This window comes from Giraffa tippelskirchi, chromosome 8, assembly GCF_054371585.1.
Source record: "Giraffa tippelskirchi isolate mGirTip1 chromosome 8, T2T-mGirTip1v1.2.pri, whole genome shotgun sequence".
NCBI classification, from domain to species: Eukaryota; Metazoa; Chordata; class Mammalia; order Artiodactyla; family Giraffidae; genus Giraffa; species Giraffa tippelskirchi.
Genome location: NC_137282.1, coordinates 115,394,779 through 115,415,381, shown reverse-complemented (window position 1 = coordinate 115,415,381; position 20,603 = coordinate 115,394,779). Strand labels below are relative to the sequence as shown.

The window sequence follows — 20,603 nt, the reverse complement described above, 5'->3', positions numbered from 1 at the left end:
CTTCATGGTTACAATTACCTTCTGTGTAAGCAAGTGTATCACAGGATCCCAAAGGATATTTCAAAGGGACTCATGACAGAGGTGCGGGAAGCTGCTGGGGAAACACAAGAGAGAGAGCAAGAAGCTTGGTGCTTTATTATGAATGCAATCTGTGTTCATTAAGGAGAACCTGGAAAACGCACAGGATTAGAAAGAAAAAACAAGTCACCTGAATTCCTGCCACCCAGAAAGAGTCACTGTTGACACTTTGGGGAGAATTCCCTTCTTCCTTTTTCCTTGTTTTTCTAGAGAATTCTTCCCTGAGGGCTCACCCAGAGTCTTACATGGTTAAAAACACCTCGCATGTTCCAAAGTATGCAGAGTGGAATAGAGAACTAATATGCACAGCGGAGGGGATTTTTTTTTTTTTTTTTTTTGGCTGCAGTGGGTCTAGTTGCTGCACGTAGGATCTTCATTGCGTCATGTGAGACCTTTCATTGTGGGGCAAGGACTCTAGATGTGGCGCACGGGCTTAGTTGCTCCTTGGCATGTGGGATCTTAGTTTCCTGACCAGGGATCGAACTCAAGCCCCCTACATTGGAAGGAAGATTCTTAATCACTGAACCACCAGGGGAGTTCCTCCACTTTTTGTCTTAAACCAGACTCTGAACCAGACACTTTGCTTTTGTGGTTTCATGTTTTAATCTTCTTTTAGAACTTTAACCTTGAGGGAGGAGCTTTTACTATTAGAATTACGCTATTTCATCATGACTCATCCCCTAATAACCTCTGAGATTTTCTTTTCTTGGCCCTTTCAGGGTCCCAAGATTAGAAAGATGATAAGACCTACTATTTTCTGCCCACTCTGGCCTAGTTCTTGATGCACACCGGCCCATTTAATCCTTCCCATGACCCACTGAGGTGGGAGGAGTGTGGAGAAAGGTACAAGGAAATAATATCTCAAGTTGTTCTTTGTCCCAAAAGAGCAGAGAACATTACAGACCTGAAGTGACAGGACATTCTAAGTCAGTCAAATGACAAAGTGAGACCCAGCCACTTTTCTGATCACCAAAATGTTCGTATGAATTATTAATCTGTTTATAGCTTTCAGAACTTGTGACTGTCTGGAACGGTCGACTGTAAAACCGCATTTCCCAAATTCAATCATGTTTCTCATTGATTTCCATTTTGAAATGAGAAGTCTTTGCCCTCAAGAAATAAGAAAGCCATGCCAAAGAAAATTGGAAAACTTTTTCCCCTTAATATTTAAAGGAGAATGATTTTTATACGAAGCAGTCATTTGTCTGCTTAGAGTAGATCACAGGGAGTTGCCAACTGGAGTGGAGGGCATAATGTTTTGGATGTGTAGTTTCTGTAATGAGAAGCCCAGTTAGTGGATATTTGTCCTTAGATTCTCCCCAGCTAGCTGGGTGGCAGCTAAAGACCCAGCATAAGAGGAGATCAGGGGCTTCCCTGGTGGTCCAGAGGTTAAGGATCCACTTGCCAGTGCAGGAGACACAGGTTTGATTCCTGGTGCAGGAAGCTCCCAGATGACACGTAGCCTGCGTGCCTCAGTTATGGAGTGCACCGACCGAAGCCCCAGGGCCTGGAGCCCGCGTGCCACAACTCGAGAGCACCTCCTGCTCGCTGCAGCTAGAGACAGCCCGCGAGCAGCCAAAACGAGAAACAAATCGATAAAGACTCGAAAAACAAAACGGATTAGGACTCCAGGCCTAAGGCCTCCGCCCCAACTTCCCTGTTCTGCATTTATGTGGATTTCTGCCCTGTGCTTGGCATCTGCCTCCACCCTAGAGAATATGACAGAGGTGAGAGCCAGCCAGGCTGTCTCCTGCTTCTTCCTCACGAGGGCCCCGGGGACCCACCAAAGTGGAGCCCTTGCCTATGCCTGGTCCGTACACTGCCTCCCACCACCAGCAAGGTTCAGGGGCCTCCGTGCTGAGCCGCCCCTTGCTCCTTCTTTATGGTGTGCCCTACCCATGGAACCAGAACAGGCTAACTGCTCATACAGGAAGCTCACTTCACTCAAGAACCAAGTGAGATTAACAAATACAGATTGGCAATATATTTCAGAAATTGAGCCAACAGGTCTCTCTGAGCAATTGCATGGGGACTGGAAAGATAAAGGAGAGAGAAGACTCTCAGATGACACCTAGGTTTTTGACATGCCGTTATTGTCACTTTCTGGAAGATTTACTCAGGAGCAGGTATAATGGGACAGAAATCAAGGGGATGGGTTTGGACCTGTTGTGGTTGAGCTCCCTATTAGCCACATAGGTGTAGATCCTGAGGAGACAGCTGGAGCTCAGAGGAGAGGTCAGACAAGCCTGGAGTTACACATTTGGGGGTGGTCCATGGCCTGAAGCCCATGGAGGGAGTCCAGGAAAGGATCTTGTGTTTCCCTGAGAGTGTGTGTCTGTGGATGTGGGGACACTTGAGTATTGGTTCATGTGTGTACAGTAACATACATGACTTGGAAGGTCACATTCATTACAACTTCCTGTCTGACCTTGGCCAAGGCATGTCTGCTTTCTCCTGGCCTACAAATACGGGATAATGCTAACTGGCATTTAAGATCCCTGCTAACTCCAAGGTTCTAGGAGTCAGTGAATCACAATGACAGAGCCAGCATGTCTTCTTTAGGCGAGCAAGAGTGAGGAAGTCTTGAGATGGTAAGCAGAGCGGTTAGAGGTGGGCCGTGTGCCTATGCCTGGAGCCTTCCGCAGCTGCATCCCCTGACCTAGCAGACGTCCCTGAGCACTGGTATAAGAAAGGGGCTGAGACTGAAAAGGCACACGGGTTATGGCTCACCCGCCCTATATTACACTCTCCTCATCTCTCTGGAATTCAACATAAAGTTATGTACTGCATGTCAACCCACTTGCTCATTTGCCAACTCAAGCGGGTGCAGATGAAGCTGTGCTACATCACATTTGAGATGGAACCAGAAAGGAGGTGGCCTGAGTGTCATCTCCCACCCCAGGTCCCCTTTCTCCCCCCAGCCTTCTCTCCCCACCCAGAACGTACATGAGGCCAGCTAATGGGGATTTCAGCCCCAGTCTCCAGAGTTTCTCCTACAGAAGAGAAGGAATTGGGGTACTATCGGGGTTAGAAGAACAGAAAGATACCTTCCTGGATTCCTCATCAATGCCCCCTTCTCAGGCAATATGACACCATCCAGTCTCAGGTCAGCTCCCCACATGTCCTTCCCCAGCGCACTGGTCCCAAAGCCAGAGACCTGAGAACCAGCCTCGAAACCTCCCTCTGCTCCACCCAGACCCAGTCACTCCACAAGCTCTGTCCATTCTAGCTCCTAGGACCTGCAGCAGCCTTCCTCTCCTTCTCTCCCATCAACACGGTGCAGTCTCACCAGCTCCGTGAACTGCCTCCACCGGCCTCGTGCGTTCACTCCCCTGGTCCTGTCTATACCCTCCTCCAGCTCTGTCCACATGCACCTCCGATGCTGTCCAATCACTCCAGGCAGAGTCATCCTTCCAAAACACAAATCCTACCTTGTTACTTCTTTTTTAAAATATTTATTTGTTTACTTATTTATTTATTTGGCTGCACCAGGTCTTAGTTACAGTATGTGGGATCAAACCCATTGGGAGTGCAGAGTCTCAGCCACTGGCCCACCAGGGAAGACCCCTTCCCACACTGCTTCTTTCCATGGCTCTCCTTCACGTTTAGAATTAATCTTTCATGGGGCTTTAGATTCAGTGGGGAAATAAAACAAATACCAAAAAGACAAGAGTGAGCAAGTACATTAAATATATCAGCAAGTAGTGATGAAAACTACAACAACAATAACAGTGAAGAAAACTAACACAGTGGCGAGAAAGCAAGTTAGCAGTGACCTTTCAGGTGAAGTGATGAAGCAGAGGCGGTCTCTCTAAGGCGGGGGCGTTGAGCAGAGACCGGAGCACTTAGCAGGTTCTGAGTAAAAATTAGTTGACTAAATAAGGGAGTGTCTCACTGAATGAAAGACTCAACCCATTGTTCTAGAGGTCTTTCCCGCAAGCTAATATTGTTCCAAGTCGCAAGCATGAGGCTTGGGAGACCTGAGTGGGAGTTTTAATTAACCTGATATGCAGGAGCAGGAATGGAAGCCCCCAAACCCCAGAAGCCTTTTCTGCAAAAGGTCCAGGGCTTGATAATAAAATGGTGCTTTCATTCTTATTAATGGGGGAATTGATTTAAGGACCAGACCCAGCAGATTATTGATCAGTGTTAATCATTAGAAAATATCAAGTTAATGAATTTAACTGCCAGGAGATCTCTGTGGGACCTGCGGGGAGGCCAGCTAGATAAAATAACCTTGTTCCCTTCCAGTCCAGCTAAGAGACAGATGGCTAGATTTTTCTAAGAAAAAAGAGACAAAGTTGAAGTCACTGGGAGTTAAACAGTTTCTCCTTCCAGCTGAGTTGCTGCTGGGGCTGAGTGGTTATCTGAAGACTATAACACACATCTGCTACCACTACCACTCCCTTTTCCTGACTTTTTAAAATAAACTTTTTATTTTAAAAGTTTTCGATGTAGATAAAAATAGCAAAAGTAGTAGAGAGTTCTGGTACACCCCACGCCCAGCTTCCCCTATTCTTAACCTCTTACCTTTGCATTGTCACAATTAATGAATCAATATTGCTACATTATTATTAATTAAAGTCCATACTTAATTCAGATTTCCTTAGTTTCTTTTTTAATTTATTTATTTTTTAACTGAAGGGTAATTGCTTTACAGAATTTTGCTGTTTTCTGTCAAACCAGATTTCCTTAGTTTTTATCGATACTTAATGTCTGTTTCTGCTCCAGGATCCCATCTGCACCACCACAGCCCGTTCAATCACCTTGTCCTCTCGGGCTCCTCTTGGCTGTTTTGAGGAGTTACTGTGCAGTTTTGTAGAATGTTCCTCAGTTGGGTCTTTTCTTGATAAAAAATATCTTGGTAAAAACTTCTTATCTTGAAGTTCTTCTTGTGTTTAGACTGGGTTATAGTTTGGGTGAGGAAGACCGCAGAGATAAAGTGCCGTACATATCACATTCATGTCAAGGATACATACAATCGGCATGGTTCATCACTGTGATGTTGACCTTGATCACCTGGCAGAATAGTGTTTGTTAGGTTTCTCCTCTGTACAGCTTCTTACCCTCCCCTTTTTCATACTGTCCTCTTTGGAAGGAAGCCACTATGCATAGCCCATACCTAAGGATTAAGGATTTATGCTCCGCCTCCTTGAGGGCGGAGTATCTGTATCAATTATTTGGAATTCTCCTGCACAGGAGACGTGCTTATATTATCAAGGATATTTGTGTTTATACTTTGGGCTATGATTCAGTATTATTTTACATTTTTATTGTTCAAATTGTTCCACCTTTGGCCACTGGGAGCTCTCTCAATTGGCTCTTGTGTGTCTTTGACACACCCTCATCATTGTATGGTTTTTTTGTTTGTTTTTTGAGCACTTCCTTACTTTTTGGCAATACAAGATGCTCTGGGCCCATTTTATAACCTTTTTTAAAAATGTATGTGTTTGTTTGGCTGCATCAAGTTTTAGTTGCAGCATGTGGGCTTTGTTGCACCAAGGCACGTGGAAGGTCCATCTAGTCAAAGCTATGGCTTATCCAGTGGTCATGTATGGATGCGACAGTTGGACCATAAAGAAGGCTGAGCACCAAAGAATTGATGCTTTCAAACTGTGGTGCTGGAGAAAACTCTTGAGAGTCCCTTGGACACCAAGGAGATCAAACTAGTCAATCCTAAAGGAAATCAACCCTGAATATAGGAAGGACTGATGCTGATGCTGAAGCTCCAATATTTTGGCCGCCTGATGCGAAGAAGTTACTCATTGGAAAAGACCCTGATGCTGGGAAAGATTGAAAGCAGAAGGAGAAGGGGATGGCAGAGGATGAGATGGTTGGATGGCATCACTGACTTAGTGAACATGAGTTTGAGCAAGCTCCAGGAGATGGTGAAGGACAGGGAAGCCTGGCATGCTGCAGACCATGGGGTAGCAAAGAGTCAGGCACGACTTAGTGACTGAACAACAACAACATGTGGGATCTTAATTACCCAACCGGATCAAACCTGCATCCCTTGCATTCCAATGCAGATTCTTCACCACTGAGCAAAGTCCCTAGCTCATTTTCTATATTTCCTACCCCAACCCTAGAATCAACATTTCTCCATGAATCCTGGATTCCTTTTATTGGAGAATTTTGTATTAATTTTCATAATAGGTTGTTGTTTTGCTTCATTTTATTCATGAGTAAGAAAATAAGTCATGCTTGTTATGGACAACTTAGCAACTATATGAAAGAATACAGATGAAGATAATTAATCCTAATAAGCCAACAGCAGAGAAAGCCATAACTAACATTTTGGGGTGTTTTCACCTGGTCTCTTTTGCTAGTTGCTGGCTAGTTGCGGAGTCTGTTCTGTACTTTCACTCTGGATCTTCTCCATCAGACCAAGGGATATCCCCAGGGACTGGGGAACTGGTTTTCCTCCCTATCCCACAGCTGTGGCTGGTTGGAGTCCATGAGTCATTCTGGCTTTTTTTTTTTTTTTAAGATTTTTCTTTTTTTGATGTGGACTATTTTATAAGTGTTTATTAAATTTGTTACAATATTGCCTCCATTTTTTCTGTTTTGCTCTTTTGGCCCAAGGTACATGGAATCTTAGCTCCCCGACCAGGGATCTAACATGCACCCCTTCATTGAAGGCGCCCCTTCATTAGCCCTGCATCAGCGGAGCAGTCCCTCTGGCCTCTCTTGGGATGCCTGGTCACTGGCATCTGTGCTCCCCTCTGGGTGACCGCAGGTCCAAGAGGCCTGGGAGGCAGTGTGACTCTGAGGACAGGAATACTTCCTAGTTCAGTGAACTTGAGCACATAGTTGACTGCACTTTCCTGTTTTCTAAGGATTAAAAGAGATAACGTGTACAGTATGCTTAAAAGAGAATCTGGAACATAGTAGGTATTCAACATGTAAAAGCTATTATTATTTCTGTGTATGTCTTACATTGCTTCAGTTGTGTCCGACTCTTTATGACCACATATAATTATTATTAATAATCTGAAGAAACGCATCCTCTAATGACAGAAGGGCAGGTTTGGTGTGGTGGGCAGGCCTCTGGGATGTATTTGCACAAGCAAATTACCTCCCCCATGGGAACCTCATGAAATTCGTCTGTTGGATTCCCTGGTAGCTCAGCTGGTTAAGAATCTGCCTGCAATGCAGGAAACCCCGGTTCGATTCCTGGGTCAGGAAGATCTGCTGGAGAAGGGATAGGCTACCCACTCCAGTATGATTGGGCTTCCCTGGTTGCTCAGCTGGTAAAGAATCCTCCTGCAATTCGGGAGACCTGGGTTCCATCCTTGGGTTGGGACGATCCTCTGGAGAAGGGAACAGCTACCCACCCCATATTCTGGCCTGGAGAATTCCATGGACTGTATAGTCCATGGGGTCGCAAAGAGACAGACACGATTGAGCAACTTTCCCTTTCGCTTTCCCAAGAATTTGAGCAGACTGGATGAGGAACTGTCTCTCTACAAGATCAGCAAATGAAAAGAGGGCCCTTGGGATTTAACTGAAAAGAATACGTACCTAGGGACAGGATCGCATTGCTGTTGAGAACATGGGCTCTAGAGCTGGGCTGCCCACGTTCAAATCCCAGATCTATCACCTACGTGCCAGGTCCCCTTTTATTCTGGAAGTTGTTTAATCTCACCAGGGCCAATGTAAGAATTACAATATTACATATTCTGTAAGGTTGCAGTAAATACTATTTAAGTTCACAAAACTAAGAATTCAAAACAGTACCTGGCACCGAGTAGGCACTCAATTCATATTATTTACTATTTTTGTTATTTCATCATTCAGAACTCTTTGGATTGCAAATAATTGAAAAATTATGTTAAAATTGCTTAAACTAAAGGGACTTTCTGGTGACTTAAATGGGGAGGGGATATATGTGTGTGTGTGTGTGTGTGTGTGTGTGTGTGTGTGCGCTGTGCTTAGTCTCTCATTTGTGTCTGACTCTTTGGGACCCCATGGACTGATGGGGTCCCAAAGAGTTGGACCCATAGCTGATTCACTTTGCTGTACAGCAGGAACTAACACAAGATTGTAAAGCAACTACTTGCTGCTGTTGTTTAGTCATTAAGCCATGACTGACTCTTTTGGGACTCCATGGACCATAGCCCATGAGGCTCCTCTGTCCATGGGATTCTCTAGGCAAGAGTACTGGAGTGGGTTGCCATTTCCCCCTCCAGGGGATCTTCCTGACCCAGGGATTGAACTCCACATTGACAGGGGGATTCTTTACTGCTGAACCACGATGGAAGCCCTAAGGAACTATACTACACTAAAATTTAATAAAAATTAATTTTTAACATGAGAGGGACTTTTTAGCTCATGTAACTAAATCCCAAACGTTCATAGTGATCAGGTGCTGTGCCCTTCCCAGAACAATCACTGTGACTGAGGGGACCTAGGATGCAACTGGCCACTTTGAGTCACAGGTTTCACCTCTAAAAAAATCACAGGGGAGAGATGTGGGGATGCCAAAAGCAATATACTCCTTCCTTGAAATCACTTCCCTTTTCCCTGAAGACATAGCTTAAAAGGAGAAATGTCTGAGGAGTTAAGCACTGAGCTAATGGGGCAAGTTACAGACAGATAGAGTCCCTACATAGCAAGGCTCCCAGGGAGCGGAGCGGAGTCAGTCAAGCAAAGTTGGGCAAACAGGAAGCTAACCTATGGGCAAGAATCACCTTCCACAGTCCTGACCTCCCACCGAGTATAGGAGAATCTCCTAAAAGGCTCCCCACTGGGCTCTGTCAGGAAAAGGGAAATGCCTTCAAATTGAAGTCAAAAGTCCTGGGTCCAAGCCCTGGTCCTGTTTTTTGGCGTGGGGCAGGCGACTTGCTTTAGTCCGGACCACTACCTTGTTCCTTGTCATTAAGCAATGAGTCAGCCCCAGAAATCCCTGAATCCCTGACCACACCAGCAATTGCTCTCCCGTGTTGATTTTTCTTCCAAATAAAGAAACTGGCATACAGGAGAGGAGCCCAGTTCAGATATCAGAACCCAGGAACCAGACAGAGTTGGAGGACCGTGACAAGGGAGGAAGGGAATACCAATGTGTCCTAGTGCCTCGTCCATGCCAGGAGCTGACGTTTCAACATTATCTACGGCGTCTGATGCCAAGCAGCCCCAGTGACTGCGGTCAGTCATTGGCATGCTATGTGGGAAGAGTTTCTGGTATTTAATGGAGGCTCAATTACAGTCTGGCTAGTTGAGCACTGTGTCATATTGGCTACTGGGCAGCTGGCTTGGGGTTGCCAGAGGTCCTGAAAGAACAACCATGAGCCCACCCTTCTGATGGGATGTCTCTGCAGGGATCCTGGATGAAACCGTCCCACTAGTCTTATCCTTCCTGGATTCCCAGGCTGGACTTGGTGCCCCTGCTGATGCTCCTCCAGTTCTTCTGCTTCTCTCTCAGCACCTATAGCACTGATTTGTCATCTCCAGCCAATGTCTGCCTGTTCCACTGACTCTGTAAGCAGTGGGACTGAGCTTCCTCCAGCCACTAGTGTTGATCCTGGCACAGAGCAAATGATCTATATTTGCTGAATGAATTTAGATAATCCAGAATACTCCTTATAGCTCAGCATTGCAAAGCAGGAAAAGATAGAGTGAATATGACTTTGGGCAAGTCACGCAATCTCTCTGGACCTCAATTTTACTTCCTGTAACACAGATATAATAATAATCTGTCCTTATCTTATGGGACTGTTTTGATGATTAAAGAGATGATGTATACAATACTACTAACTACTCTTACTTGAATGTTCCTTATATTACTGGTGCTGTATTAGGCTTCAGCTAATGTATTTCGACTATGCCAAAGACTTTGACTCTGTGGATCACAATAAACTGTGGAAAATTCTTAAAGAGATGGGAATACCAGACCACCTGACCTCCCTCTTGAGAAACCTGTATGCAGGTCAGGAAGCAACAGTTAGAACTGGACATGGAACAACAGACTGGTTCCAAACAGGAAAAGGAGTACGTCAAGGCTGTGTATTGCCACCCTGCTTATTTAACTTATATGCAGAGTACATCATGAGAAACACTGGGCTGGAAGAAGCACAAGCTGAAATCAAGATTGCCAGGAGAAATATCAATAACCTCAGGTATGCAGATGACACCACCCTTGTGGCAGAAAAGGAAGAGGAACTAAAGAGCCTCTTGATGAAAGTGAAAGTGAAAGAGGAAAGTGAAAAAGTTGGCTTAAAACTCAACATTCAGAAAACTAAGATCATGGCATCCGGTCCCATCACTTCATGGGAAATAGATGGGGAAACAGTGGCTTACTTTATTTTTCTGGGCTCCAAAATCACAGCAGATGGTGATTGCAGCCATGAAATTAAAAAACGCTTACTCCTTGGAAGGAAAGTTATGACCAACCTAGACAGCATATTAAAAAGCAGAGACATTGCTTTGCCAACAAAGGTCCGTCTAGTCAAGGGTATGGTTTTTCCAGTAGTCATGTATGGATGTGAGAATTGGACGGTGAAGAAAGCTGAGCGCCAAAGAATTGATGCTTTTGAACTGTGGTGTTGGAGAATACTTTTGAGAGTCCCTTGGACTGCAAGGAGATCCAATCAATTCATCCTAAAGGAGATCAATCCTGGGTGTTCGTTGGAAGGACTGATGTTGAAGCTGAAACTCCAATACTTTGGCCACCTGATGTGAAGAGCTGACTCATTGGAAAAGATCCTGATGCTGGGAAAGATTGAAGGCAGGAGGAGAAGGGGATGACAGAGAATGAGATGTTTGGATGGTGTCACCAGCTCAATGGACATGGGTTTGGGTGGACTCCAGGAGTTGGTGATGGACGGGGAGGCCTGGTGTGCTGTGGTTCATGGGGTCGCAAAGAGTCAGACACGACCGAGCGACTGAACTGAACTGAACTGAATGTATTTGAAGTGATAAATATAATGGAGCTTAACAAATATTTGTTTTCTTCCCCCAAAGCTACTTTAAAGTTTAAATGTTGAAGTAAAATGTTATTTGGTGAAGGGATGCATATATGTATGTATATATGGATGGATGGATGGATGGATGGATAGCTTCCAGAAGCCTTCACACAGGAGGGGAATGAGCTTGTATAGGTGTACCATTGACCCAACAGAAGCTTAAACTCTTGTAGAATAACTACCTCGGACTTCAGAGAGTTCCTGGATATGAAGGTTTGGCTTTAATTAAAGTCTCAGCACAACGTTAAATGCCATTTTATTTTAGTTCATAATTAACACTAATGCGATGAGTAGATCACAAACAGCACACATTCTGAGAAAGTGAAAAACAACATCTGAGCCCGGTTGCTTCAGCTTCGCTTTTCCCCCCTCCCGTGTTCTGTTCAATTAAAAGTTTTGAGAAAATACTGCAACCACACTCACTGTCTTTATGCTAATGAAGCGTATTAATTTGAGTGTGATGAATACAATATTCCACTGACTTTTTTATTCCCTTATCTACAAAAGTTTAAAATAATGGGCCAATTAAATCAGCAGAGAAGAAAGCAGGATTTTCCTAGAGCTCCAATTCAGCAGCCAAAGAACCAAAAGAACAAAATTCTGTGACAGTCTGTGGGCCAGACCTCATCTCTTGGCAATAGCTGAGAGAACACATAATGACCCACGTGGACCAGGGCAGAACAAGGTCTGCATTAGGGGTCCCTGGCCAGGAGACCAGGCTCTAGACTCTCCTCCAGTATTTTCTCAGTGAGTATTTGTTGGATGGATAGATATGGTTGAATGGATGGATGGAAGGGAAAGATGAACCAGACCACACATCCCAAGGCCCCATTCTTCTCATGGTAGCAAATTAAGTCTACTCTGAAGCTGACCTAACCCTTCTAAGAACCTAAAATTTCTTAGAGGCAGAACTTATAACTTAGAAGTAAAGTCCAGTTGTCTGATCTCTTTATCCCAGAGGCATAAGTACAAATATAGAGCTCACCTGTGCTTGAGTATGCCAGCCCCTAGGCTTCTAGAACAGAGGCCCCAAACCCGCTAACCCCAGAAAGGCTGAGCCTTGGTCACTAAAGGGGGATATCCCAGAGCAGCCCTACAACCCTAAGAAAAGGTCAAGCTATCTCCAAGGGGACCTCTAGAAGGCTTCCCACCTCCATGTGGTCCTTTAATCATTAACTCCATGTTACCACCATTGTGTTTTCTGAGGCAATCTGCAGATCTATGCCATAATCTCTATGTACTTTGTCACTTTCTGTGCTGTTCTCTCATTGCAAACATAAAATGTAACACACACATGCTCATACTCATAATGTTGTTCCTTTGCTTAAAATCCATTGGGCACAAAATAAACACCCTTAACATTGTCTACAAGACTGTGTGGCCTAACCCTAGAGTGCCTCCCAACCTTTCCTGACACCACACTGTCTACCCCTGCTCATTTCCTGCCTCTAACACTAGATTCAGTCAGTTCCCCAAAACTTCTTCAGCAATGAGGCACCTGATCACCTCAGGGCCTTTGCACAGGCTGTCCCTTTTTCTTAAACACTCTTATCCTAGCAATCATCTAGTTAAGGCCTAATGATCCTTCAGGTCTTAGCATGAGCATCACTTCCTCAACGAAGGCATCCGTGATGAAACTCCCTATGCTGGTTCCAGCCTGGGTTGCCTCCTATGTGTATGTTGTCATAGCCCTGAGTGTTTGTTCCTTTATAGGAACCTACCACTTACCATGAATTGTAATTATATGCATGTGCTATTATTTGAGGTACCTCTGCCTCATTAGGCCATTGGCACCATGACAATTGATTTCTAATCATTGTGTTTCTATTGTTTAGTACAGTGCCTGGCTCATAATAGATACTCAATAAATATTTGTTGAATGATTGACTGAATGAATGCCTAATATGAAAGATTTAGCTCTTTTCACTCCACTATACTGCTTTCATTTGGGGATTTCTTAATTTCTGGGCACTTGGGCGAGGCTTTATGCTGGGGTCTTAAATGCGATCTGTTCTTGTTCTCAAGCAGTTCACAGTGTGACAAGAAACAGTACATAAATAGGCAATACAGAATGCCAAGTGCTACAGTGGATGTGAGTGCAGGGTTTCTTGAAAGCAGGTAAGAAATGCTTTCGTTCAGGAGGCTTCCCAAAGGAGATTATTTCCTAAGATGAATCTGAAAGGAAAAGAGGTTGAGAAAAGAAATAAGGGTGGAGGTAAAATTTTAGGTAAAAGGACCAGCAGGCAGGAAAGCTCGGAAAGCAGAGCCTGGTCCTGGAGGAAACATGAGCCCCTGGGATGACTGTGCCCTGGCGGAAGAGGCAGTGCTGTGAGAGACGAGGTTGGGAGGTAGGCAGGGCCCAGATCACCGAAGACCTTCCACGAGTCAAAGAAGGGACTGGCCTGTGAGACCTGTGATTTGGAGAACTCCCTCAGGAAACACTTTGGAGAAGAAATGTTCAGGGTGATGGTTTAGTCGCTAAGTCGTGCCCGACTCTTGCGACCCCACGGACTGTAGCCTGCCAGGCTCCTCTGTCCATGGGATTCTCAAGGCAAGAATACTGGAATGGGTTGCCATTTCCTTCTCCAGGGAATCTTCCCGACCCAGGAATCCAACCCTGGTCTCCTGCATTGTAGGCAGATTCTTATTTCATGGGAAATATTGAGCCTGTTTCCCCAAATACAAAGGATTGAGCCTGGGGAAACAGAGGCTCAATCCCAGGGCTGTCAATAAAACTGCTTTCCAGAATCCAAACTTTGTTTTCCAAATGGTGCTTGGTGTGGCTGACCTTGCTTATTCATTGCAGGGAGAATTAATTTCAGGATGGAGAATTTTAAAAAAAAATACAAGATTAAGCAGTGTAATCAGCTGCTGCAGAGAGTTGGAAATGCAATAAATAATAATAGCATTGAGAGCTGTTTTTAATAACTCACCAGTGTAATTTAGCCCTGGCTTCTTGGAGCATATGTAAAATATGTCATAATGTATGTAATGGCAAATGCTTCATTGCTAGCCTCTGAAGACAAATGTTTTCCCAGCAGGAGAAGAGGGGGGTGGGAAATTGGAGGACATGATTTGCAAGCTGGGTGTAGGAAGGCAAGCATCATTCGTTCTGACACCATTAATTTTAAATTTGTGATCGTTTGCAGAGGTGATAGGCTTCAGTCAGTTTGTCTTCAGGGATGGGCAGGTTAATAGCAATAATATGGTAAAGGAGAGACTCATATTCTGTAAGAGACTAAGTTATTTTTATACTCTGTAGACCCACCGTTTGCATGCAGTCCATATTCTAATTACAGATCATCCTTGTCTGTCTATTACAGCAGGTCCCCAGGGGACTGATGTCTTGGCAGCATTTGTTTTACTTATTTGAGTCACTAAATATTCATGAGACCATTGAAATGTGTTATTTAAAAGTTTTTGACAGAGTGTGACTTTTAACAATTCATATGGGTTGCATTGCCCCCCCCCCCACAAAATCCAAATTAATGGTTTGGAGCTAGGAGTCCTCCCCTCTGAGGGAGGCATCATAACACAGTTAAAATAAGATGGACTTTGGAGTCAGATGAGTTCAAATTCCATATCTACCATCTACAAGTTGTGACCTTTTATCAACTTACTTAAACTCAGAGGCTGTATTCCTCATCTATTAAATGACAGTGATGATGTGATGGTGATGATGGTTAGTATTTATGTATCATCTATTGCATTAGTTCTATCACAATGGTAGTACGACATAGGTAGTATTATGATCCCTATTTCATAGATGAGGAAAACCGAAGCTTGGAGCAGTCAAGCAACTTTCCCAAAGCACAGGGCTAGTAAATAACTATTCTAGGACCCAAATCCAGGTCTGTCTCACTTCCAAGCTTTTGCTATTAAGTGTACTGTGCTAGTCTCTGATACTAACTTCTACAGCCTTGCAACATTAGAGGCAATGAGTGTAAAGAATAATTCCTGGCAACATAATAGACACTTTATAATGTCTGTTGTATTGAAGGACTAGATTCATCTTCCTTTGATGTGTTATTTCTGGGAAAATAGAGTACCATGTCTTTGTCAAAGTTTTATTAATGCCCTTATCATTCCATGGGACTTCCCTGAGAGAGCTCAGTTGGTAAAGAATCCGCCTGCAATGCGGGAGACCTGGGTTTGACCCCCTGGGTTGGGAAGATCCCCTGGAGAAGGGAAAGGCTACCCACTCCAGTATTCTGGCCTGGTGAATTCCATGGTCTATGTAGTCCTTGGGTTCACAGAGTTGGACATGACTGAGTGACTTTCACTTATCATTCCATACCCAAGTCACTCCATACTTTTACCAACCTCAGGTTTAATCAATAAAATGGGGGTGAGTGCACCACTGGTTTGGGTGTAAATTAATACAACCACTTTAGAAAACAATTTATCAATATTTAAGTTGAAGATGCACAAACTCTGTGATGTAGCAATTCTATTCTTCTCTCAAAACAGAATTTCTCCACCTCCACACTCTTGATATTTTGGGACAGATATTTCTTTGTTGTGAGGGCTGTTCTGTGAATTGTAGGATATTTAGCAGCATCCCTGGCTTCTATCCACTAGATTCCACTATGGTTCCCAGTTGAAACAACACAGAATGTCTGTCTCCAGACATTGGCAAGTGTCCCCTGGGGGCAAAATTGCCATTGAGAACCACTACCTAAAAGGAAGTCTCGCAAATGTACATCAGAAGCATGTTCAATATTGATGAGAGTCTCAAGGTTTGCAATAGCAGAACAGAGGTAACAACCTGTCCGGTAACAGTTGAATGCTGTGTTTATCATGGCATAGCCACGGAATGCAATATAATACAGCAGTAAAATGGAAGAACTACAGTTTCATATGTCAACATGGATGAATTTTGTGAACATAGATTTGAGCAAAAAAAAAAAAGCAAATTACAGAAGCCTACATGTGATATGTTTCTATGTAATGTTTAATAACATGTAAAATGATGCTATATATGATTGAATATACATATATACTTGTATGTAGTAAAATTAAAAAGAAGTGCATGGAAATGAAAGTCACTGAGTTTAGGATATGGTTAAAAACAACCAAAAGGAAGGGAAGGGGTTTCAGTCAAAGCAGGGTACATGGGTTTCAACTCTACTGGTACAGCTTTATTTCCTAAGACAGGTATATGAGTATTCATCAGATTCTTTTTCATACCTCTTTCTATGTCTGAAATATTTTATAATGCTTTTTAAAGGAGTTAGAGTAGTTGAGTTCTAAAGAGGGAAGAACACATAGAAAAACCACTTGGGGAGCTTTCCTGATTATGCACATCTGCCTCTTGCTGCTGCTGCTGCTGCTAAGTCGCTGCAGTCGTGTCCGACTCTGTGCGACCCCATAGACAGCAGCCCACCAGGCTCCCCCGTCCCCGGGATTCTCCAGGCAAGAGTACTGGAGTGGGGTGCCATTGCCTTCTCCGATCTGTCTCTTAGAGATTCTAAAATCTCACCAGTTCACCCCCCATGTCATCAAGCAAGAGTCACTGCCTTGACCTCTGTTCCCAGAGGAATGTGTCATCTCTCAGGTGTTACAGGGCTTAGAATCAGTGATTGCTGGAGAATTCTTCAGGATGCTTCCTCTGGTTTATTCTTTCCCTTTAATATTCTGTGATCTCATTAAAAATGGACGTGGGGTTCTATTAGGTAGGTACACACATAAGCAAACATCTCTGACTCAACTGTTCAAGGCTCAACCCATGGACTGTCCCATGTCAGGCCTTGGACAAGTGTATCTCTGGCGGGGTAGAAAGGGATGCTCTTAGAAGGAAGGTGGATGCTCTTGCCAAAGTATTTGAAACCACTCTATGTATTCCTGGTCAACAGAGGTGTCCTGGGACTCAGGAAGCCACACTGGCTTCACTTCATAGGTGAGCCTCAGCAAGGTCCAGTCATTGAAGGTCATCCAGCTAGTGAGTGTCAGAGACATGCATGGACCCAGGCCTGACTTCAAACCACCTGTCCTGGTGTCTGTGCCATGCTGCCTTCCTTCATTAATAATAATTCTCACAATTGTAGCTGAGAGTTAGCTAGCAATGCAAGAAATTAAAGCAAGAGATTCCCCCACCCCCAAAGCTCACAATTAACAAATATGTGCCCTACATTCAAGGAAAAAGAGCAAATTAGAAGAGTGTGGAGAGTCATGACTTTAACTCAGCTCAGAGATGGGACTAGCAGACCACCTGACCTGCCTCTTGAGAAATTTGTATGCAAGTCAGGAAGAACTGCATGCAACAACAGACTGGTTCCAAATAGGAAAAGGAGTACATCAAGGCTGTATATTGTCACCATGCTTGCTTAACTTATATGCAGAGTACATCATGAGAAATGTTGGGCTGAAGGAAGCACAAGCCGGAATCAAGATTGCCAGGAGAAATATCAATAACCTCAGATATGCAGATGACACCACCCCTATGGCAGAAAGTGAAGAAGAACTAAAGAGCCTCTTAATGAAAGGGAAAGAGGAGAGTGAAAAAGTTGGCTTAAAACTCAACATTCAGAAAACTAAGATCGTGGCATCCGGTCTCATCACTTCATGGCAAATAGATGGGGAAACAGTGGCTGACTTTATTTTGGGGGACTCCAAAATCACTGCTGATGGTGACTGCAGCCATGAAATTAAAAGACATTTACTCCTTAGAAGGAAAGTTATGACAAACCTAGACAGCATATTAAAAAGCAGAGACATTACTTTGCCAACAAAGGTCCATCTAGTCAAGGCTATGGTTTTTCCAGTAGTCATGTATGGATGTGAGAGTTGGACTATAAAGAAAGCTGAGCACTGAAGAACTGATGCTTTTGAACTGTGGTGTTGGAGAAGACTCTTGAGAGTCCCTTGGACTGCAAGGAGATCCAACCAGTCCATCCTAAAGGAAATCAGTCCTGAGTGTTCATTGGAAAGACTGATGTTGAAGCTGAAACTCCAATACTTTGGCCACCTGATGTGAAGAGCTGACTCATTGGAAAAGACCCTGATGCTGGGAAAGATTGAAGGCAGGAGGAGAAGGGGATGACAGAGGATGAAATAGTTGGACGGCATCACCGGCATGAGTTTGGTTAAACTCTGGGAGTTGTGATGGACAGGGAGACCTGGCTTGCTGCAGTCCATGGGGATGCAAAGAGTCGGACATGACTGAGCGACTGAACTGAACTGAACTGAAAGGTGACTGAGTTGACTTTAGCCAGGCAGAGGAAATAGAGAGCATTCTATGTGGGCAAACAGACAGACACGGGAATGAGCAGGGCAGTGGAAGTCAAGTTCTGTGTGCTAGAAAGGCAATGTTAAATGCATTCGCTCTGGAACAAGACTGGCTGGAACTGGTGCCCATTGTGGTTCTGTTTGGAATGTCAGTCACTGGACTGGAGACTCCGTGATGACTGAGATTAATCTTAGTCACAGTTGGCTCGCTGGTGCCTAGAGAACATGATATTGGAGAGAGGAAAAAAGCAAAGAAGAAGAGGTGGAAAGGAAGGAAAGAAAGAAGGAAAGAATGTGTGTTGAAATTCCAACAGAGCCTGGATCCCTCCTGAGAAAGCAAAACAAGTAAAAATTGAAAGACATTGGTAGATATTTAAATGCCATTACTCACTGGCTTTATTTACAAATGAACATCCACAACAGTCAAGTTTTGCTCAAACCTAAAAAAGATTCAGGCTGACAATCAACGCAAATACTGTGCACTTGTTAATAAATGTGCTCATTACTCTTCCTTGCTGGGAAGCATCCACTCCTGTGTTCTAGCCTGCTTTTAGCAGAGAGACCTAATGTCTGTGGTAGGGGAGGGGAGTATAGGTGAGACGCAAAATGAAGAATGAGCCCTGCTTGCTAGATGTTTGATGTGTAGGGGGATGGAAAGAGGAGAGGTCTTGAAGTTCATCCCAAGGGACACAGAATTCTTGAAAGAGGGTTCAGAATTCTCCCCAAACTAATCTTGTGAAGTTCTTGGGATAATCTTTCCTGAGAATTTTCTAAAATCCAAGAAGAAAACCCGGGAAGTTTCTCTCCCATTGTCTCTCCTCCCTACCCTCCACACTGGCCCTGTCTCCATGGAGCTGATGATAAAATCAAATAAACAGATGTGCCTTTGGGAATTGCCCGAGGAGAGACTGGGACCCAAGGGGCAGAGAATCTCCCCCCTTGGATTCCATGGGAAGTTGGCTGAAGCAGGTCAGCTCTCCCCAGTGCTGGGTTTATGAGAGAAGGGCTTGCAGCTCGATGCACTGAGGCTTTTACCTTTCAGCATCTGCCCCTTCCCATAAATATATTATCAGGAGCAATCATGGCTAATGAAGAAGTGGAATCATTGTTGAGACCAAGTGAGTTAACAAAGTATATAAAATCTCTATGTTGTTACTGTAGTTATTGGGAAGAGAAGCAAAGGGCCTGAGGGAATGAACTGAGCAGACACAGGAAAATCGTGGACCATGACCAACTCTGACCCCTACCTCTCTTGCCCCCCACTGCTGACCACTGGGATTCGGGGTCTTGGGGAGTCAGTGAATGCTCTCAATGAAAGAACACACAGGAAACCTGAACTCCAGGCCTGGCTCTGCCACCAACTAGTTTTATCACCTCCTGGGAAAACTTGTCTTGAGATAATTATGGTGCAATGGTAAAGAATCCACCTGCCGATGCAGGAGACCCAAGAGATGTGGGTTCGATCTCCAGGTCAGGAAGATTCCCTGCAGAAAGAAATGGAAACCCACCCCAGTATTCTTGCCTGGAAAATTCCACAGCCAGAGGATCCTGGCAGACTACAGTCCACTGGGTCGCAAAGAGTTGAACACAACTGCATGACTAACACACAACTCACACAATTAAAGTAGAGGAAAAAACCTGTGTGAAAACCCCACACAGTGCCCGACCCATGAAGAATGCTGAGAGCATTCAGTTTCCCTCTCTTTACCTCTGTTTTCTTACCTGTAAAAGGAAAGTAGTGCTGCATCATAACTTAAAAGTTTATTAAGCAGAGGGGCACATTATTTTTTCAACAAATATTGTTGTTGTTCAATTGCTCTGAAGTACTGTTCAGCAAGTACTAAATTATCTCATTATGCAAAGTAATTTAAAAGGTGAAGCTGAATTTTGCAAATTATTAACAGAAATCCTAGAGGACTTTTTAGACATTGTGAACTTCCTAATGGAAAAGACTGTCTCCGCATCTGTGCCCGGTGTCTGACAAAGGCCCAGTAAATATCTGAGAAAGGAGAGAGAGAAAGGAAAAGAAGAAAGGAGGCAGGGAGGAAAGAGAGGGAGAGGGGAAAGGGAGGAAGGGAGGAAGAAAGAAAGAAGGAAGGAATATATCATCACATTAGTATTGTTCAATTATCATCATAAAATTAAACAAACCCAGTCAGTGCCCCCCAAAGGGCACCAAGATAAAGGCTATGATAACGAACACAAGAATAATTTCCATATTTTGACCAGTGATGAGAATAGCAATGATTTTCTCTCTGAACTATAACCACCTTGCAGTTAAATAGTTTGCTTTCTGGTAGAATTGAGAGCTCTGAGATGGCACTCTGAGGAATC

At 44.0% G+C, this 20,603-nt stretch overlaps 1 protein-coding gene across 8 annotated transcripts in view; it reads left to right on the top strand.

The window, feature by feature from the left end:
* The window catches only part of KCNIP1 (potassium voltage-gated channel interacting protein 1), a 406,169-nt gene that overhangs the window by 316,280 nt on the left and 69,286 nt on the right, over positions 1-20,603 (top strand). The window lies entirely within an intron of this gene.